We start from the raw sequence: 23,424 nt of genomic DNA on the forward strand, positions 1-23,424 counted from the left end.
ATCCAAACCTGCGACTTGGGCATAACCTTTTGCCACAAGTCGAGCCTTGTTCCTCGTCACCACCCCGTGCTCGTCCTGTTTGTTGCGGAACACCCACTTGGTTCCCACAATATTCTGCTTGGGACGAGGCACCAGTGTCCAAACTTCATTGCGCTTGAAGTTATTGAGCTCCTCTTGCATGGCCAACACCCAGTCCAGATCTAGCAAGGCCTCTTCTACCCTGAAGGGCTCAATAGAAGAGACAAAGGAGTAATGTTCACAAAAATTAACTAATCGAGACCGAGTAGTTACTCCCTTGCTAATGTCACCCAGAATTTGGTCGACGGGATGATCCCTTTGAATCATCGCTCGAACTTGGGTAGGAGGTGCCGGTTCCGCTTCTTCCTCCATCACATGATCATCTTGTGCTCCCCCTTGATCACACTCCTCCTGTTGATGAACCTGTTCATTGTCTTGAGTTGGGGGAAGCATCGTTGTTGAGGAAGAAGGTTGATCTCGTTCATCTCGTTCCTGTGGCCGAACTTCTCCAATCGCCATGGTTCGTATAGCGGCTGTCGGAACATCTTCTTCATCTACATCATCACAATTAACAACTTGCTCTCTTGGAGAGCCATTAGTCTCATCAAATACAACGTCGCTAGAGACTTCAACCAAACCCGATGATTTGTTGAAGACTCTATACGCCTTTGTATTTGAGTCATAACCTAACAAAAACCCTTCTACAGCTTTGGGAGCAAACTTAGAATTTCTACCCTTCTTCACTAGAATGTAGCACTTGCTCCCAAATACACGAAAGTAAGATACATTGGGTTTGTTACCGGTTAGTAGCTCATACGACGTCTTCTTGAGGAGGCGATGAAGGTAGACCCTGTTGATGGCGTGGCAAGCCGTGTTCACGGCTTCCGTCCAAAAGCACTCGGGGGTCTTGAACTCTCCTAGCATCGTCCTCGCCATATCGATGAGCGTCCTGTTCTTCCTCTCTACCACACCATTTTGCTGTGGTGTGTGGGGAGCGGAGAACTCGTGCTTGATCCCTTCTTCTTCAAGGAACTCTTCCACTTGAAGGTTCTTGAACTCGGACCCGTTGTCGCTCCTTATCTTCTTTACCTTGAGCTCAAACTCATTTTGAGCTCTCCTGAGGAAGCGCTTGAGGGTCCCTTGGGTTTCAGACTTATCCTGCAAAAAGAACACCCAAGTGAAGCGGGAAAAGTCATCAACAATAACTAGACCATACTTACTCCCTCCTATGCTCAGATAGGCGACGGGTCCGAAGAGGTCCATATGCAGCAGCTTCAGCGGTCTTGAAGTGGTCATCACATTCTTGCTGTGATGAGCTCCTCCCACCTGTTTACCTGCTTGACAAGCTGCACAAGGTCTATCTTTTTCGAATTGAACGTTAGTCAAACCTATCACATGTTCTCCCTTTAGAAGCTTGTGAAGGTTCTTCATCCCCACATGTGCTAAGCGGCGATGCCACAGCCAGCCCATGCTAGTCTTAGCAATTAAGCATGCATCTAGACCGGCCTCTTCTTTTGCAAAATCAACTAAATAAAGTTTGCCGTCTAATACACCCTTAAAAGCTAGTGAACCATCACTTCTTCTAAAGACAGACACATCTATATTTGTAAATAGACAGTTATATCCCATATTGCATAATTGACTAACAGATAGTAAATTATATCCTAGAGACTACTAAAAACACATTAGAGATAGAATGCTCATTAGAAATTGCAATTTTACCTAACCCTTTTACCTTGCCTTGATTCCCATCACCGAATATGATTGAATCTTGGGAATCCTTATTCTTGACGTAGGAGGTGAACATCTTCTTCTCCCCCGTCATATGGTTTGTGCATCCGCTGTCAATAATCCAGCTTGAACCCCCGGATGCATAAACCTGCAAGGCAAATTTAGGCTTGGGTTTTAGGTACCCAACTCATGTTGGGTCCTACAAGGTTAGCACAAATATTCTTAGGGACCCAAATGCAAGTTTTGTCTCCCTTGCATCTTGCCCCTAACTTCCTAGCAATTACCTTTCTATCCTTTCTACAAATTGCAAAGGAAGCATTCAAAGCATGATATATTGTAGAAGGCTCATTAACTTTCCTAGGAATATTAACAACATTTCTCCTAGGCATATTATGAACAATATCCCTTCTACCAACATTTCTATCATGCACATATGAAGAACTAGAAGCAAACATAGCATGGGAAAAATCATCGTATGCATTATAACTCCTATAATCATTTCTAGTTTGTCTCCTATCATGATACAAAAAGGCATGGTTCTTTTTAGCACTAGTAGCCATAGGGGCCTTCCCTTTCTCCTTAGTGGGAATGGGAGCCTTATGGCTTGTTAAGTTCTTGGCTTCCCTCTTGAAGCCAAGCCCATCCTTAATTGAGGGGTGTCTACCGATCGTGTAGGCATCCCTTGCAAATTTTAGTTTATCAAATTCGTTCTTGCTAGTCTTAAGTTGAGCATTAAGACTAGTCAATTCCTCAGTTAATTTAGAAATTGAAACTAAATGATCACTACAAGCATCAACATCGAAATCTTTACACCTAGTGCAAATCTTAACATGTTCTACACAAGAATTAGATTTACTAGCTACTTCTAGTTTAGCATTTAAGTCATCATTAACACTCTTTAAAGTAGCAATGGTTTCATGACAAGAAGATAGTTCACTAGAAAGCACTTCATTTCTTTTAACTTCTAAAGCACGAGATCTTTGAGCTTCTACAAATTTATCATGCTCTTCATACAATAAATCCTCTTGTTTCTCTAAGAGTTTATCCTTCTCATTCAAGGCATCAATCAATTCATTGATTTTATCAATCTTATTTCTATCCAATCCCTTGAACAAGCTAGAGTAATCTATTTCCTCATCGCTAGACTCATCATCACTAGAAGAAGTATAAGTGGAGTCTCGAGTACTCACCTTCTTCTCTCTTGCCATGAGACAAGTGTGATGCTCGTTGGGGAAGAGAGATGACTTGTTGAAGGCGGTGGCGGCGAGTCCTTCATTGTCGGAGTCGGAGGAGGAGCAATCCGAATCCCACTCCTTTCCGATATGTGCTTCGCCCTTGGCCTTCTTGTAATGCTTCTTCTTCTCCCTTTTGTCCTGGTCACTTTCATTATCGGGACAGTTAGCAATGAAATGACCAATCTTACCACATTTGAAGCACGAGCGCTTCTCCTTTGTCTTGGTCTTGCTTGGCTGTCCCTTGCGACCTTTAAGCGCCGTCTTGAAGCGCTTAATGATGAGGGCCATCTCCTCATTATTTAGCCCGGCCGCCTCAACTTGCGCCACCTTGCTTGGTAGTGCCTCCTTGCTCCTCGTTGCCTTGAGAGCAATGGATTGAGGCTCATGAATAGGACCGTTCAACGCGTCGTCCACGTATCTTGCCTCCTTGATCATCATTCGCCCGCTTACGAACTTCCCAAGAACTTCTTCGGGCGACATTTTGGTGTACCTGGGATTCTCACGAATATTATTCACCAAATGAGGATCAAGAATGGTAAAGGACCTTAGTAATAGTCGGACGACGTCATGGTCCGTCCATCGCGTGCTTCCATAGCTCCTTATTTTGTTGATAAGGGTCTTGAGCCGGTTGTATGTTTGGGTTGGCTCCTCGCCCCTTATCATCGCAAATCTTCCAAGCTCACCCTCCACCAACTCCATTTTAGTGAGCATGGTGATGTCGTTCCCCTCGTGAGAAATCTTGAGGGTGTCCCATATCTGCTTGGCATTGTCCAAGCCGCTCACCTTATTGTACTCGTCCCTGCACAAAGAGGCTAGCAACACAGTAGTAGCTTGTGCATTTTTATGAATCTGTTCATTAATAAACATAGGGCTATCCGAGCTATCAAATTTCATTCCATTCTCTACAATCTCCCATATGCTTGGATGGAGAGAGAATAAATGACTATGCATTTTGTGACTCCAAAAACCGTAGTCCTCCCCATCAAAGTGTGGAGGTTTGCCAAGAGGAATGGAAAGCAAATGCGAATTCGAACTATGTGGAATGCGCGAATAATCAAAAGAAAAGTTTGAATTAACCGTCTTTTGTTTGCCATAGTCGTTGTCGTCGTTGTCCTTTTGGGAAGAGGAAGATTCGTCGCTGTCGTCGTAGTAGACGATCTCCTTGATGCGCCTTGTCTTCTTCTTCTTCCCTTCCTTCCGTCTATGGCCCGAGCCGGAGTCGGTAGGCTTGTCATCTTTGGGCTCGTTGACGAAGGACTCCTTCTCCTTATCGTTGATCACGATTCCCTTCCCCTTAGGATCCATCTCTTCGGGCGGTTAGTCCCTTTCTTGAAGAGAACGGCTCCGATACCAATTGAGAGCACCTAGAGGGGGGGGGGTGAATAGGTGATCCTGTAAAACTTAAACTTATAGCCACAAAAACTTGTTAAGTGTTAGCACAATTATTGCCAAGTGGCTAGAGAGGAGTCTCAACAACACAATACCACAAAAGATCAAACACAGAGATGACACAGTGGTTTATCCCGTGGTTCGGCCAAGACCAACGCTTGCCTACTCCACGTTGTGGCGTCCCTACGGACGAGGGTTGCAATCAACCCCTCTCAAGCGGTCCAAAGACCCACTTAAATACCACGGTGTTTTGCTTGTTTTTTTTTTCAATCCCGTTTGCGAGGAATCTCCACAACTTGGAGCCTCTCGCCCTTACAATTGAAGTTCACAAAGAGACACAGAGCAAGGGTGGGAATGAACAACGCACACAAGACTTCAAAAGATCAGAGCAACAACACGCACACAAGCAGCAACAAGAGCTCGCAACACAACTCAAAGAGTTCACAACTCCACAAGAGCTCTATATGCTATCACAATGAAACGAATGCGTGAGATCGATGTCTTGGTGCTTAAGAATGTTGTAGGAATGCTTGGTATCCTCCTCCATGCGCCTAGGGGACCCTTTTATAGCCCCAAGGCAGCTAGGAGCCGTTGAGAACGAATCTGGAAGGCCATCCTTGCCTTCTGTCGTCGGGCGCACCGGACAGTCCGGTGCACACCGGACACTGTCCGGTGCCCGATTTCTTTCCTTAACCGGCGCAGCCGACCGTTGCCGACCGTTGCAGATCTGGCGCACCGGACAGTCCGGTGCACACCGGACAGTCCGGTGCCTCCTTCCGACCGTTGGCCAGACCACGTGTCGCGCGCAGATTCCGCGGCCGAACGTTGGCTCGGCCGACCGTTGGCTCACCGGACAGTCCGGTGCACACCGGACAGTCTGGTGAATTTTAGCCGTACGCCGTCAGCAATTTCCCGAGAGCGGCCTCTTCGCCCGAGGCAGCCTGGCGCACCGGACACTGTCCGGTGCACCACCGGACAGTCCGGTGCCCCAGACCGAAACAGCCTGTTGGCTGTACACAGCCAACATTCTCCTTTTCTTCTTCTCTCTGTTTCTAACACTTAGACAAATATATTAGTACACAAAACCAATGTACTAAGGCTTAGAAACATACCTTTACTTGTGATTTGCACTTTGTTCATCCATGGGCATAGATTCACATTTAAGCACTTGTGTTGGCACTTAATCACCAAAATACTTAGAAATGTCCCAAAGGCACATTTCCCTTTCAGGGATGGGTCGCTCAATCTATCACGGAACCTCCCAAGATATTAGGCCCACCTACAGATGTCCTTGTCCCGAAGACCTTAGACAGTCATGCAGGTGCACCCAATGGCTCGATAGGTCCGGTTTCCTTTACCTCCTTCACATCGCCCAAGAGCGTTCATCCCATATCACAGACATTACATAACATCAGAGTAAAACAGAATATTTACAATAAATTAATTTACATTCATAAGTACAATATAGAAAGAGTCATTATTACATAACCGGGTTCGAGTGCTTAAACTTATTACATCACGGGAAGATAAACACCTTCCATAAGTTTTTCTTAATTGTCTTCCTCCCTATTTTGGGACAACCTTGGAGCAGAAGCAAAAAAACTTAGTAGTCTCTTCACCTACAACAACATGGGTTTGAAAACCCTGAGTACGGAATTTACTTTCGCAAGTCTTACCCGAACAAAAGAAAAGACTTTCTAGGATATGCTGGCCTTTAGGAGTCAAGGTAAGGTTTAGCAAGAATCAATGACCCAGTTTGCACAAAGCTTACTAAAGTTGGTCCTGATGAATTCATTTTACTTATCAGGTTAATTAGTTAACTGCATCTAGATTTCTTTCTATTCTAGATCAAGCACTTGGCCTATACTAGCCATCTTTTACCATCCCTTGAGTTCACTTGTCACTACGTGTAGGTCAATGACCAAGTCTTCATATCCGAGAAGTAACGGCGATCCGAATCGATTAATACCCAGCTAGGGATCTCCAACCACACAATATATGTAGCACTTAACCCTTACATATGTCAACTCGTACCCGAGTTTAACAAGACCGGAATGGGTTCACGCCAACCGAGAGTACAGATACTCCACCGTCCAGCCTCTTGCCACGGAGGGTACAAGCTACTCTTGCCATCTCTCCACTCCCATTATGTGGTAGCCTTTCTAGTATTGGTTCGACAGAGGCAAAGCTTACCCATGATGAGGCATGTGGCCAGTTAAAAGGTCCTCGATCATAAAGCCTACATCGACTTGGTCCTTAAACGACTCAGACAACGACATTACACTGAGACTTCCTTCTTGTGCAAGTCACCTGCCCGGTCTAATTTTTATCATTTAAAGCCCAAAGTTTGGTGCTTGACAGAGGTACTCTTTTCAAACATTGAACCCATCACGCCATGATGGATTCACTATCATAAGTCTTTTCTTTGTAAAAATTCTCATCTAGTGTGAAGCATCAGCTTTTGTTTCAAAACTAAACATTTTGTTTTTCTAAAGCAAGGCTAAGCATCATAAAATTTGTTTGAATAAATCATGTAACAATGAATGGTATTCAATTTCTCAAGGAAGGAAATGCATCAATAGTTTGTCACACAATTACTATCACCTAATGCAACATTCAAAGTTGATAAAACTTTTAAAATACAAGGAAAGGTAAATGAACCGGGGCTTGCCTTGTGTTGTAGGAGTTTCCGCTTCCTCACCACAGATGTCGAAGTAAAAGTTATTTTCTGCTGGAGGATTCTCGGTCTTAGGGACAACCTCCTCTTCTACTATGGATTCTTATTCATGTTCTATACATGATAATACATGTATATGAATGCTTATGATATGTCATGGCTATGCAATTATATCTTGAATACAACTTTCCTTCATGGTGCTAATCAACCACTAAGACTTCCTAGTTAAATATTCTTTTAGGATTCACTTACTAACCTCCTTAGGCTACTAGTAAAAGTAAGGTTACTAAGTTCAACTTTAATTACAAAAGATACCTCTAACTTAGTTAGTATTAAAATGGGTAATCTATGGAACCAATTACTGGTTTTCTGGTCAAATTGTGTTCAAACAACTTCAAACTTTACTCAAAGTCTATAACCAACATTTTAAGTCTACCAAAAAAGTTTTATGATTTTTGCGATTACTAAATGTTTTCTAAAATTCGGAAAGGCCTTATGTTAGAGACTTGTTCTCAAGTGCTATGAGTTAAGAACAAGGCAACACAAAAAATGTTAAATGTTAATGCCCTTCGTCCTCCGAGACATTATTTTCCTTAGGATATAATGATCTTCAGACGAAGGTCATGAAGGACATACCTTTATCATTGCAGTATACGATAATAAAAGGAGAATCATATGGAATGTAGGAGATAATATGAACAATTATGTAACATTATCAGCTCATTTCTATTTTATTATCATAGAAAACTAGAAATGATATCAAATTACAAATGTACCTTCGGCTTGATAGAAGGTAAAAGTTCAAGTGTGATGCACGAGCAAATGCAAGTCAGCGTGAACAGTATGGGGGTACTGCTTATCTATTTATAGGCATGGGACGCAGCCCATGTGAAATTACAACCATGCCCTTTATATTTGCTAATGACTATAAGGTAATTCATCGAGGTCTAAATAGCCTTTTCCCCTTTAAGTCGGTTCCCTTTCCTGCTGTCATGTCGAAGCTCCCTTGCGCGTAGCTTCGGCGCTGCATCAATCTTCGTATTGTTCGTGCTTCTCAAACTGTGGTTCTGATCCGAGTCCGAAGGTACCTGTTCATGTATTACAACTCTGGAAACATTGTTAAATCATGTTTTTGAGGACCTTCGGAAGACGAATGCCCCCAACAGTAGCCCCTCGCAAGATTAATTTGTTAGAATAACGAATTCAAATTGCGATATGGACAAAGGCCCTAAGCCGAAGGTCCGAAAAAACACCTTCCCTTTGCTAGAATAGCAACAGTCAATGACAGACGGGGCCCTCCAATTTGGAGCGCACTGGGCGTATAAATAAGAACTCACCCCGAGCACATTTGGTACGTTACTTGCAGTCTGCTTTGTTTTGCTCAATTTTTTAGCTCTTGCTTACCAACACTTGCTTAGTTTCTTAGACTTCCTAAGCTTCGGTTTTAAGGACACATTTTTGCCATTTCCGAAGAAAAGATGTCTCAAGACAAGAAAGTTGCTGCTGAGAAAAAGCTGAGCGAGGAGGAGAAGCTCCTTGAGGAGAAGACTGCTAGATTTATTGAGTCAATTGCAAAAACAAACACAGAGAAGATAACTAAAGATATATTAGAAGGCTTGTCTGAAGATACTGATGATAGCGACAGCTATGATGTGGAGAGTGGAGACGAAGACTCTGAAGATCGTCCTTGGCGACCAAGTCATGCAGTCTTCGGGAAATCAACTATCAAACAGAGTCATCTTGATAATATGCGAGGAAGGTATTTTCGAGATATGTCTATTGTGAGGGCTGACGTAGACAGAGCCGTTCATGCTCCCGAAGAAGACGAAGTTGTAATCTACCGAAGTTTCTTCAAAGCTGGACTTCGGATCCCATTAAGCAGATTTGTGGTTGAAGTTTTAAAGATATATCATATTTTCCTTCACCAGATCACTCCCGAAGCAATTATTAGAATGGGGATCTTCGTCTGGGCTGTGAGGAGTCAAGGTCTAGAGCCAAGCGCAAGATGTTTTTGCAATATGCACGAGCTTTCGTATGAGACGAAGCCTTGGGGTAAGGAACAATATCATAACAATTTTGGGTTCTACAACTTTGTTGCTCGCTCTGGCGCAAGCTACCCAGTGCCAACGTTTCGGAAGAGGTGGCCTGGGGCCTGGATGGAAGAATGGTTTTACGTGAAAAATGATTTGAAGGCAAGAGAAGATATTAAAGAAATCATCATGCGACCCATCTGGTCCCGCTTCGGCCTCCGAAAGCCGAAGGTAGAAATTGATGAGGCAGCCGAAGCATGCCGAAGGGCCTTCAACACAGTTTGCTCTTTTATTGGGACAAGAGACTTAGTTCAAGAACATGTATCCTATAGAATATGGCCATTGATAGACAACTGGGAAATGCCAAAAGAGACCATCACTAACCCTAGCGAAGGTGGTTTAGTTCGATTGAAATATACCTTCAGGTTTGGAGACCAGTTTATCGAACCAGATGATGACTGGCTGAAATGTGTTGAAAATACTAGTGATGAACTACTTGGAGCATACTCCAAGTCTGAAGATAGTGCACTATATGCGGCCTTCGGGAGCCGAAAAAAGAAAAGACTAAATAGGGTTTTTGATGCTATTGGATTTGTGTACCCTGACTATCGCTACCCGCCGCGGGGCCAGAAAAGAAAGGGTGCAACTTCTGGAAAGGCTGCTGCTTCAAGCGAGCCTACATCGAAGAGGAAAAAGTTGAAGGTTCTTACCCACCGACTGCGCTACATTGAACCGGCCATAGTACCTGAATTTGGCGGTGAAACTTCTTCAGCTATTGAAGCAAGAGGACCTGCTCCTACGCAGAGGATTGAAGAGTCGGCTGCAATGCCGAAGACTGACAAAATTGAGGAACCAAGAATCGAAGGGACGAAAACATTAGAAGTTCTAAGCCCTTCGGCAGGAGTGGCAGTGCCGAAGGCACAAAAAGGTCTAGCAGCAACCCCCAAGAGAAAAAGGATGGCCAGTGTACTAGATGTCCTGGAGACGATAAAAGCTTCAAGCTCTACTCTAGGGAAAATTGCCAAGGCTTCAAAAGTGCAAATTGAAATCGAAACAAAAATGACCGAAGTCGAAGCTACAATGAGCCAGGCTAGCGCCGAAGTTGGGCCTTCAGAGCCCGTCAAGGAGAAACCCTCGGAAATTGGAAAAAAGGCAGCGGAGGAAGAAGCTATAGAACAGATTTTGCCTGAAAAAGCTGCCGCTCCTACTCCCGAAGCGCCTTCCGAAGTCCTTGATTATATTATTCGACACGCTTCGGGAAAAAGATTATCTGAAGAAGAAATTTTTGAAGCTAAACACTATGCCCGAGAACTGAAGTACCCGAAAGGGGCCTTAGTGTTTAATGGCACAGATGAAGATGACTTCTTGTATTGCCTCCCAGACAACAAAGAATTATCCGTCTACCGGGAAATGGCCAGAAGTATGGGGTTCCCGAAGCTTGAAGCTGGCCTCTGCGCCATGATGAAGGACAATCTTGCGGATAGCCTTGCATACAACAGTCTGAAGGTACGAGAATTGTGTATTTGGAAGTTTATGAATTTTGAATTAGTCTTTTGTTCTTATATTAATCCATTCATTCTTTTCGTATAGGGCTCAATACTTAGCAACGCCTTAAGGGTGCAGAAGAATGCTGAAGACGAGAGCTGCACTATTGCTCTCAACAACCTTTGAACAGAGGTTATCAGGCTGAGAAACGAAGCTTTGGAAGAAGAGAAAATCCTACTTACATTGGTGGACAAAGTAAAGGGAGATGAAGCTAACTTCAAGGCTCAATCTGAAATCCAAAGGAATGAGATTGAAAACCTTCAAAAGCAACTGGCTGAAGCCAAATTAAAATGCGATGTTGTCGAAGCTGAACGAGATGCCAGTGATTACTGGAAACATTATTGTGAAAAAACAGTTGCAGAACTTCGCGCATCAAAAGAGAGATGTTTTGAAAAATCTGTGGAGTGCGTAAAAAAGATAAAGACTAGTGTTGGGGGCCTTCGTCCTCCGAAGGTCCTCAAAAACATGATTTGACAATGTTTTCCGAGTGGATTATGTGAACAGGTATTTTCGGATCCAGAATTATGAATATGGAGCACGGCCAGGACGAAGCCTGAACCAGACGAAGGTCGAGTGTAGCCGAAGCTGTGCGCAGGGAAGCTTCGGCGCGATGGCAGAAGGGGGAACCGACTCAAAGATGAAAAGACTTCGGGGGCCTCGACAGATTTCCATAAGCCGTTAACAAATGTAATGGACATGGATGTAATTTTACGTGGGCTGCGTCCCGCGTCTATAAATAGATGAACAGTACTCCCGTACTGTTCACGCTGACTTGGCATTTGCTTTTGGCATCACGCTTGTACTTTTCACCTTCTCTCAGGACCGAAGGTACATTTGTAATTTGGAATCATTTCTGTTTTTCCATGTTAATAAAATAGAAATGATTCTATGGTGATGCTTATATCACATTTCATGCTTTATGTGAGTCCTTCGTCATTACTTGTTATGTTTACGAAGGTATGTCTCTCATGACCTTCGTCCGAGACTCATTATTTCCCGAAGGAACATAATGCTTCGAAGGACGAAGGATTTTAACACTTAACACTTTTTATGTTGCCTTGTTCTTAACTCTTAGCACTTGAGAACAAGTCCCCAACATTGGCGCCCACCTCCGGTGAACTCACTTCCACTTCGAGTCTTCGTGAACACCTTCGGAAGCTATAGACCTTCGCTATGGCGCCGAAGAAAGCTTCAGCGGCTGGGGCTGCAGCACTACAACCGCTGGACCACAACCAGGAGACCGTCTCTCTTCGGGAGGCCAGAAGCCAGAAGAGAAAAGCTGTTAGCCCGACGCTTGAGGAAGAAGAGCTAGACCAAGAAATCAGAGAGATGGAGATGCTACATCAACAAGTGCAGAGGAAGAAGGAGAAGGTGGCCCGCCTAGCTGAGTTGCAAAGGCAAATTGACGAAGCTTCTGAGGAAGTCCGCCATCTCACTCACGATGAGCAGAACAGAAGGCCTCATCAGAAAGACCTCCATCAGGAGGGCTTCGTCAACGAAGACGACTGGTATGATAATTTCCATCAGGGAAATTTTGTTTTTGATGATGCTTCTCCTCTGTCTGCTGAGCTGCAGGCTACACCTTGGCCTCCATCCTATAAGCCACCCCAGCTCCCCATGTTTGACGGCCACTCCGACCCGAAGCAATTCTTGATGAGCTACGAAGCAACAGTGTCTTCGTACGGGGGCAACGCTGCAATCATGGCGAAGTCTTTCGTCATGGCCGTCCGGAATGTTGCTCAGACCTGGTATTCCTCCCTTCGGCCAGGAACAATCACTTCATGGCAGAAGCTGAAGGATATGTTACTGACCAGCTTTCAAGGATTTCAAACGAAGCCGGTTACAGCTCAAGCCCTCTTCCAGTGTATTCAGGATCACGAAGAATACCTTCAGGCGTATGTCCGAAGGTTCTTACGATTGAGGGCGCAGGCACCAACGGTGCCCAATGAAATCGTTATCGAAGCCATGATCAAGGGGCTCCGTCCTGGACCTGCAGCTCAATACTTTGCTCGGAAGCCTCCTCAGACCTTGCAGAAATTGCTCCAAAAGATGGATGAGTACATTCGTGCTGACAATGACTTTCGCCAAAGAAGGGAGGAGGCCTTCAGATTTTCTGAGATGACCAGGGGCTTCGGAGGAAGATACTACCCGAGGCATGTCCGTTCCATTCACAACACTCAGAATGATGATAAGGGGAGTCAGCAAAACAGGCCGCAGTGCTCCTCACAGGCTTCGGGGCAACAACAAACTTTCTTTCGGCCACCAGCTCCAAGAGGCAGAGGCGCCAGGGGCTTCGGCGGAAGATTCGGAGATCAGCCAAGGAGACTGTTTTGCCTATTCTGTGGAGAGGGCAAGGGCCACACCACTAGGACGTGCCATGTTACAATCCAGAAGCAAAAGGAACTAGCCGAAGCTGCATCTCAACAAGCTCAGTCGAAGCAGGTTATGCATACTGCTTCGTTTCATCCGCCTTATGTCCCACAATACATAGACAACCACCCTGCGGCTTCTGTAGCTTCGGCAAGTCAACCTCAAGCTTCCTGGCAGCAGCTTCCGCCTCCACCTCCATTGCAGCAAGGTCAACAGCCAGAAGGGAGTCAATACGCTCCACATCAGAGGGACTTCAGAGAACAGTCCGAAGCTCGCACAGTCAACAGCACTGTGCCAGAGTCGAAGCACATTTATTGACATATCCTACCTTTGATAGCAGTCTTTTCTATTCAGTTTTATTTTCTGTGAAGCAAAAAACATTGATAGTTTTCATGTAATAATTTCGTTGTTTCCCACGAGGAAAATCTATTTGCTCCACAGGCCCAAGTTGCTGAAGCCTAAAACTTTTTCCGTTACCAAGGAGGACCTTCGGATTAAAAATCCTTCGGAGTAACAGAAAGTCGTTCTAAGGAACACAGAGTAAGTTTATGAAGTCACAAAAAGCCGTTCCAAAGGGAGCGCAGTGTAAGTTTTCTGCTCAGAAGTCGTTCCTAAAGGAATGCAGAGCCTACAGCGAAAAGTCAACGCTGATACCGCCTAAGTAAAAGGCGAAGAAGCTCCTAAGGGAGGCTTACAGCGAAAAGTCAACGCTGATACCGCCTAAGTAAAAGGCGAAGAAGCTCCTAAGGGAGGCTTACAGCGAAAAGTCAACGCTGATACCGTCTAAGTAAAAGACGAAGAAGCTCCAAAGACGTTCCCAAGGGAATGCAGAGCTTACGAATATATTTTATGTGTATCTCCGGAACAAATGTCACATGCATAACATAACATCATCACATCATTTTGCATAGCATAAGCATCATACATCATATTGCATTTGGCAAGAGAAGGAGATACTCTCAACCTTTGAAAGGATGCTTTGAGAAAGTGACATCGAAATTGTACAGCTTCGGAATACAGCTTCGGAGAATATTTTTACGAAACATGGGCGAGCTTTATCAGATCAATATCGAAGTTGTATAGCTTCGGAGTATAGCTTCGAAGAATGTTTTGACGAAGCATGGATGTGATTCATCAGAATAATTTTAACGGAGAATGCCTTCTTCACGAAGCATGAAAAGAAGGGAAGGTGTTTTTTCGCCAAAGGCTCAAAAATGGTATGTATTTAATGTTTCATGCATCGTAAAGAATTCAATAATGAAAGGAGACTTGTATATTACATTCAAATGTACAAAGTGTTACATAGATTACACTTTAAATGATTTTTCCAAATAGCATCTAATCTTCTCTCAATACTTCTTCGGCGGCCTCATTTAGAAGTTGGTCAACAACCTTGTCCAAGATAGTTTCGGCCATTTGTTTAATTTCTTCGTCGACATTTGATCCAGCAGTTTCTGAGGGAAGAGAACATTTCTTCATTACTTTTGCAAACCTTGAGCAAAGTTTGGAATAAAAATTACAACACAATAAGAGCGACTAATTGGTACCTAATTGCCTTTCGGGCTCTGTACTCCTTTCGGCAGCTTCTGCCACTTTTCTGGCGTCATGAATGCCTTTTTCGCTCCTTTGGATGATCTCTTGCGCCATTCCTCGGCCGCCGTAGTTCCAGATATCAGTAAAAAATTTGCCACCAACCACGCTTGCTTCGGCCGAGGGGTCCTTGACGTCTTCGGAAGATAAGGTAGCTTCGGATTGAGCTAAAAATTTTACATGCCCGCAACCTTTCTTCTCTAAGACAGAAGCAATTCCTCTGGCGCCCGAAAAAGCGCATATGTCGCCACGACTGTTCAGAATCTCTTCGAAGGCCTCTGCTTCGTGGCTAATCCATTCCAGCGGACCTTCGGGATTGCCTCGAGAGAAATTCTCTTCGCTGGAAAAGGCGCCTACGCTGGCGAAGCTGGATTTAATTTTATTCACACATTCTACAGATTTGACATAGCATTTCCCCTGAGATGTGCGAAGCTCCTTAACTTTTGATTCCAATTTGCTGACCATAAAATCACTAAGTTCTCGTTTCGTTTCCTCAAGCGCGCGCTCCTCTTTAGCTCTAGCCAGCTATTTCTGAAGATCTTTAATCTCGCGTTTTTGAGCTTCGGCCTGGGCCTTTGAAGCAGCTTCGTCTTTTTTCACTTTATCTACCAGTGTAAGCAGAATTTTATCTTTTTCCAAAGCTTCGTTTCTCAGTCTGATAACTTCGGAGCGTAAATTATTAAACGCAATTTCATAGCTTTCATCTTCGGCGCTCTTTTGGGCTCTTAGTGCGTTGCTTAGGATCAGGCCCTATACGAAAAAGAATTCATATAAGAAAAAAGGAATGAGTTGTGTAAAATAAGGGGATTTTTCAAGTGTTTAATTCCTATACCTTCAGGCTGTTGTACGCAAGACTGTCTGCGAGATCTTCTTTCGTCATGGCGCTTAATCCAGATTCAAGCTTCGGGAAACCAATACTTCTGGCCATTTCTCGGCAGACAGATAGCTCTTTGTTGTCAGGCAGGCAGTATAAGAAGTCATCTTCATTCGTTCCATTGAATATTACTGCCCCCTTCGGATATTTTAGTTCCTTTGCATAATGGATGGCTTCATGAGTTTCTTCTTCAGATAGCTTCTTCCCCGAAGCATGTCGTATCATGTAATCACGCATGCTGGCAGGTGCTTCGGGGATGGCGGTGTCAGTTTCTTCAACTAATACTGGTTCTGGAATTTTTATTGCTTCGGCTTCAAAAGGTTGCTCCTTGCAGGGCTCTGAAGGCCCAGCTTCAGCTTTAGCTTGTTGAGCCGAAGCTTCAGTGGAAGCTTCAGCAATTTCAACACTCTTTTTTGGAATTGTGCTTGAAGACTTAATTGTCTCCAAGACGTCTAGTACATTTACCATTCTTTTCCTTTTTGGGGTCACTGATGGCCCCTTTTGGTTTTTTGCTGTTTCAATATTTACTGCAGGACTCAAAACTTCTAATGTTTTTTCCTTAGTCGGCTTTTTCGCTTCTTCCATTTTTTCTGTGGATGGTGCTTCGGCCATCTCTGCAGTTTCTGGCAGCAAGGTTGGCTGTTCAGCTTCGGTGGCCGAAGAAGCTTCTCCGGTGAACTCAGGCACCGAAGCTGGTTCAATATAGCGTGGCCGGTGTGTGAGGACTTTTATCCTCTTTCTCTTTGATTCTAGCTCGCTAGGAGCAGTTGCAGCTTCCTCTTCTGCAGAGGTTGTGTTCTTTCTTTTCTGCCCTCGAGTGGGATAACGATAGTCAGGGTAGACAAACCCAATGGCATCGAATACCCGATTCAGTCTCTTCTTTTTTCGGCCTCCGAAGGCTGCTGACATTGCATTATCTTCAGCCTTCGAGTAGGTCCCGAGTAGCTCATCACTTAAATTGTCAATGCTTTTCAACCACTCATCATCTGGCTCAATAAATTTATCTCCAAATTTGAAGGTGTACTTCAGTCTCACAAGCTCACCTTCGTCGGCCTCTTTCATGGTTTCTTGTGGCATTTCCCATTTCTCAGCAAGCGGCCACACCCTGAAGGCGATATGTTCTTGTACTAAGTCCCTTGTTCCTATAAAAGAGCAGACAACGCCGAAGGCTCTTTGGCACTCTTCGGCGGTTTCGTTCATTTCAACCTTCGGCCTCCGAAGGCCGAAGCTTTGCCAAATAGGACGCATAATTATACCTTTGATGTCTTCTCGTGCTGATAAGTCATTCTTCACATAAAACCATTCTGTCATCCAATCCCCGGGCCATCTCTTCCGAAAGGTTGGTACGGGACAGCTTGCCCCGGACCGAGAAACGAAGCTGTAGCAGCCAAAGTTGTTATGGTACTGTTCCTTGCCCCAAGGCTTTGTTTCATATAATAATTCATGAACATTACAGAAGCTTCTTGCGTCAGGCTTCAGACCTTGGCTCCTCGCGGCCCACACGAAGATATTTAGCCTTATAATTGCCTCGGGAGTAAGTTGATGAAGATAGACTTCGAAGATTTTCAACACCTCCACGACGAAGCTGCTCAAGGGGAATCGCAGTCCAGCTTTCAAAAAGCTTCGGTACACCACAACTTCATTTTCTTCAGGGTGTGGACAAGTTTTTTCCCCTTCGTCCGCCCTCACAATGGACAGATCCCGGAAATACCTTCCTCTCATATTAACAAGATGATTCTCTTTGATAGTTGATTTACCATAAACTGAATGGCTTGGTCGCCAGGGGCGATCTTCGGAGTCTTCGCCACCGCTGTCCATATCATAACTTTCACTGTCACCAGTATCTTCAGACAGCCCCTCCAGAATTTCCTTGGTAATCTTTTCTGTGTTGGACTTCGACATCGCTATAAGAAACCCTAGGTTCTTCTCTTCATCAAGACTCAGCTTCATCTCAGCAGCAGCCTTCTTAGCAGCTTCAGACATCTTCGGAAGCGCTAAAAAACTGTTTTTAAAAGCCGAAGCTTCAAAGCTAAAAACTTAGCAGATCACAGTGCACAAGAGCTAAAAAATGAATGAGCAGGAGTGGTTGGCCAGAAAGCGTGCGAAATAAGTTTGCGGCATGGCCGTATTTATACGCTTGATGCGTTGAAAGTTGAAAGACCCCACTTGTCATTGAATGTTGCTATTCTAGCAAAGGGAAGGTGTTTTTTCGGACCTTCGGCTCAAGGCCTTCGTCCATATCGCAATCTGAATTTATTATTTACAAATTAATATTGCGAGGGGCTACTGTTGGGGGCCTTCGTCCTCCGAAGGTCCTCAAAAACATGATTTGACAATGTTTTCCGAGTGGATTATGTGAACAGGTATTTTCGGATCCAGAATTATGAATATGGAGCACGGCCAGGACGAAGCCTGAACCAGACGAAGGTCGAGTGTAGCCGAAGCTGTGCGCAGGGAAGCTTCGGCGCGATGGCAGAAGGGGGAACCGACTCAAAGATGAAAAGACTTCGGGGGCCTCGACAGATTTCCATAAGCCGTTAACAAATGTAATGGACATGGATGTAATTTTACGTGGGCTGCGTCCCGCGTCTATAAATAGATGAACAGTACTCCCGTACTGTTCACGCTGACTTGGCATTTGCTTTTGGCATCACGCTTGTACTTTTCACCTTCTCTCAGGACCGAAGGTACATTTGTAATTTGGAATCATTTCTGTTTTTCCATGTTAATAAAATAGAAATGATTCTATGGTGATGCTTATATCACATTTCATGCTTTATGTGAGTCCTTCGTCATTACTTGTTATGTTTACGAAGGTATGTCTCTCATGACCTTCGTCCGAGACTCATTATTTCCCGAAGGAACATAATGCTTCGAAGGACGAAGGATTTTAACACTTAACACTTTTTATGTTGCCTTGTTCTTAACTCTTAGCACTTGAGAACAAGTCCCCAACAACTAGCTTCTCCAATGTGGGCGCGTACTCGAGCGAAGATAACTTCATAAAAGGCGATCTTGAGGGCGTAATTGAGTGGATCAGTAGCGAAGCCGAAGCTTTTGAAGAAATTTTGAGCGACCGCGGGTACGTCTGCGCGTTCTCTGGTGTGAGGGGAGTTGCAGCTATTTTGGAGAAGGCGGGGTGCGAACATGTTAAAACTTCGGCCCAGGCCGAAACTGCCTTCTCTATTGACGATACGAAGGACCCCTCGGCCGAAGCAAGCTCAATAGGTGGAATTTTTTTCACTGATATCTGGGAAAATAGCGGCCGAGGGATTGAAAGGGAATTAGGCTTACACTTAGTTCCTAAATAATTTTGGTGGTTGAATTGCCCAACACAAATAAATTGGACTAACTAGTTTGCTCTAGTGTATAAGTTATACAGGTGTCAAAGGTTCACACTTAGCCAATAAAAAGATCAAATATTGGATTCAACAAAGGAGCAAAGGGACAACCGAAGGCACCTCTGGTCTGGTGGCACCGGACTGTCCGGTGTACACCGGACAGTGTCCGGTGCACCACCGGACAGCGTCCGGTGCACCAGAGGACTCCAACTCAAACTTGCCACCTTCGGGAATTTCCAGAGGCACTCCGCTATAATTCACCGGACTGTCCGGTGTACACCGGACATGTCCGGTGCTCCAAGGAAGAGCCGCCTCAGGAACTCGCCAGTCTCGGGAAATCGCAGCGGCTGCTCCGCTATAATTCACCGGACATGTCCGGTGTACACCGGACTGTCCGGTGAACCAGCAGAGCAACGACTACTTCACGCCAACGGTCACCTGCAGGCGCATTCAATGCGCGCCAGAAGCGCGCAGGAGTCAGGCACGCCCATACTGGCGCACCGGACATTGAACAGTACATGTCCGGTGTGCACCGGACATCCAGGCGGGCCCAGAAGACAGAAGCTTCAACGGTCGGAATTCAACGGCATTGGTGACGTGGCTGGCGCACTGGACATGTCCGGTGTGCACCGGACTGTCCGGTGCACCATACGACAGACAGCCTCCACCAACGGTCATGTTTGGTGGTTGGGGCTATAAATACCCCAACCACCCCAACATTCATGGCATCCAAGTTTTCCACTTTTCAACCACTTACAAGAGCTAGGCATTCAATTCTAGACACACCAAAGAGATCAAATCCTCTCCAATTCCACACAAGGCTTTAGTGATTAGCGAGAGAGATTTCCCGTGTTCTTTTGAGCTCTTGCGCTTGGATTGCTTCTTTTCTTTCTCACTTGTTCTTGTGATCAAAACTCCATTGTAATCAAGGCAAGAGGCACCAATTGTGTGGTGGCCCTTGCAAGGAAGTTTTGTTCCCGGCTTTGATTTGAGAAGAGAAGCTCACTCGGTCAAAGGGACCGTTTGAGAGAGGGAAAGGGTTGAAAGAGACCCGGTCTTTGTGACCACCTCAACGGGGAGTAGGTTTGCGAGAACCGAACCTCGGTAAAACAAATCCGTGTGTCTCACTTCTTATTTGCTTGAGATTTGTTTTGCACCCTCTCTCGCGGACTCGTTTTTATTTCTAACGCTAACCCGGCTTGTAGTTGTGTTTATATTTGTAAATTTCAGTTTCGCCCTATTCACCCCCCCCTCTAGGCGACTATCAATTGGTATCAAAGCCGGTGCTTCATTAGAGCCTAACCGCTCGAAGTGATGTTGGGAGATCACGCCAAGAAGGAGATGGAGACCGGCGAAAAGCCCACTACAAGCCACGGGAGCACTTCATCGGAAGAGTCCCGCACCAAGAGGAAGGAGAAGAAAGACTCCTCCAAAGGAAAGGAGAAGAAGAAGGACTCCTCCAAAGGGAAGGAGAAGAAATCTTCTTCACACAAAGAGAAGAAGGAGAAGTCTTCCTCCCACAAGCCGCAACGGAGTGGGGACAAGAAAAAGAGGATGAGGAAAGTGGTCTACTACGAGACCGATTCTTCATCAACCTCCACCTCCGGCTCCGACGCGACATCCGTCACTTCTAAGCGCCAAGAGCGCAAGAAGTATAGTAAGATCCCCCTACGCTACCCTCGCATTTCTAAACATACACTTTTACTTTCCGTCCCATTAGGCAAACCACCAACTTTTGATGGTGAAGATTATGCTAGGTGGAGTGATTTAATGCGATTTCATCTAACCTCACTCCACAAAAGTATATGGGATGTTGTTGAGTTTGGTGCACAGGTACCATCCTTAGGGGATGAAGACTATGATGAGGATGAGGTGGCCCAAATCGAGCACTTCAACTCTCAAGCAACAACAATACTCCTCGCCTCTCTAAGTAGAGAGGAGTATAACAAAGTGCAAGGGTTGAAGAGCGCCAAGGAGGTTTGGGATGTGCTCAAAACCGCACACGAAGGAGATGAGCTCACAAAGATCACCAAGCGGGAGACGATCGAGGGGGAGCTCGGTCTGTTCCGGCTTCGCAAAGGGGAGGAGCCACAAAACATGTACAACCGGCTCAAGACCTTGGTGAATCAAGTGCGCAACCTCGGGAGCAAAAAGTGGGATGACCACGAGGTGGTTAAGGTTATTCTAAGATCTCTTATTTTCCTTAACCCTACTCAAGTTCAATTAATTCGTGGCAACCCAAGATATACACTAATGACCCCCGAGGAAGTAATCGGGAATTTTGTAAGTTTTGAGTGCATGATCGAAGGCTCGAGGAAGATCAACGAGCTTGATGATCCCTCCACATCCGAAGCTCAACCCGTCGCATTCAAGGCGACGGAGGAAAAGAAGGAGTCTACACCAAGTCGACAACCAATCGACGCCTCCAAACTCGACAATGAGGAAATGGCGCTCGTCATCAAGAGCTTCCGCCAAATCCTCAAGCAAAGGAGGGGGAAAGACTACAAGTCCCGCTCCAAGAAGGTTTGCTACAAGTGTGGTAAGTCCGGTCACTTTATAGCTAAATGTCCATTATCAAGTGATAGTGACAGGGGCGACGACAAGAAGGGGAGAAGAAAGGAGAAGAAGAGGTACTACAAGAAGAAGGGCGGCGATGCCCATGTTTGTCGGGAGTGGGACTCCGACGAAAGCTCAAGCGACTCCTCCGACGACGAGGACGCCGCCAACATCGCCATCACCAAAGGACTTCTCTTCCCCAACGTCGGCCACAAGTGCCTCATGGCAAAGGACGGCAAAAAGAAGAAGGTTAAATCTAAATCCTCCACTAGATATGAGTCCTCTAGTAATGATAATGCTAGTGATGAGGAAGATAATTTACGTACCCTTTTTGCCAACCTTAACATGGAACAAAAAGAAAAATTAAATGAATTGATTAGTGCTATTCATGAAAAGGATGACCTTTTGGATTCCCAAGAGGACTTCCTTATTAAAGAAAATAAGAAACATGTTAAGGTTAAAAATGCTTATGCTCTAGAAATTGAGAAATGTGAAAAATTATCTAGTGAGCTAAGCACTTGCCATGAGACAATAGACAACCTTAGAAATGAAAATGCTAAGGTTGATTCTCATGTTTGTAATGTCTCAACTTCCAATTCTAGAGATGATAATGTTGATTTACTTGCTAGGATTGATGAGTTGAATGTTTCTCTTGCTAGCCTTAGGATTGAAAATGAAAAATTGCTTGCTAAGGCTAAAGACTTTGATGTTTGCAGTGCTACTATTTCCGACCTTAGAACTAAGAATGACATGTTACATGCTAAGGTTGTAGAATTAAAATCTTACAAACCCTCTACATCTATCGTTGAGCATGTTTCTATTTGTACTAGATGTAGAGATGTTAATGTTGATGCTATTCATGATCACATGACTTTAATTAAACAACAAAATGATCATATAGCAAAACTAGATGCCAAAATTGTCGAGCATAACTTAGAAAATGAAAAATTTAAATTTGCTAGAAGTATGCTCTATAGTGGGAGACGCCCTGGCATTAAGGATGGCATTGGCTTCCAAAAGGGGGACAATGTTAAACTTACTGCCCCTCCTAAGAAATTGTCCAACTTTGTTAAGGGCAAGGCTCCCATGCCTCAGGATAACGAGGGTTACATTTTATACCCTGTCGGTTATCCCAAGGACAAAATTAGGAGAATTCATTCTAGGAAGTCTCGCTCTGGCCCTAACCATGCTTTCATGTATAAGGGTGAGACATCTAGCTCTAGGCAACCAACCCGTGCTAAGTTGCCTAAAAAGAAAACTCCTAGTGCATCAAATGAACATAGTCTCTCATTTAAAACTTTTGATGCATCTTATGTGTTGACTAACAAATCCGGCAAAGTAGTTGCCAAATATGTTGGGGGCAAGCACAAGGGGTCAAAGACTTGTGTTTGGGTACCCAAAGTTCTTGTTTCTAATGCCAAAGGACCCAAAACCATTTGGGTACCTAAAGTCAAGAACTAAACTTGTTTTGTAGGTTTATGCATCCGGAGGCTCAAGTTGGATCATCGACAGCGGGTGCACAAACCACATGACATGGGAGAAGAAGATGTTCTCCTCCTACGAGAAAAACCAAGATCCCCAACGAGCAATCACATTCGGGGATGGAAACCAAGGTTTGGTCAAAGGATTGGGTAAAATTGCTATATCTCCTGACCATTCTATTTCCAATGTTTTTCTTGTAGATTCTTTAGATTACAATTTGCTTTCTGTATCTCAATTATGCAAAATGGGCTACAACTGTCTCTTTACTGATGTAGGTGTCACTGTCTTTAGAAGAAGTGATGATTCAATAGCATTTATGGGTGTGTTAGAGGGTCAGCTATACTTAGTAGATTTTGATAGTGCTGAACTCGACACATGCTTAATTGCTAAGACTAACATGGGTTGGCTCTGGCATCGCCGACTAGCCCATGTTGGGATGAAGAATCTTCATAAGCTTCTAAAGGGAGAGCACATTTTAGGACTAACCAATGTTAATTTTGAGAAAGACAGGATTTGTAGCGCATGCCAAGCAGGAAAGCAAGTTGGTACCCATCATCCACACAAGAAAATCATGACGACCGACAGG

The sequence above is a fragment of the Zea mays genome, chromosome 3 (genome assembly GCF_902167145.1).
Source record: "Zea mays cultivar B73 chromosome 3, Zm-B73-REFERENCE-NAM-5.0, whole genome shotgun sequence".
NCBI classification, from domain to species: Eukaryota; Viridiplantae; Streptophyta; class Magnoliopsida; order Poales; family Poaceae; genus Zea; species Zea mays.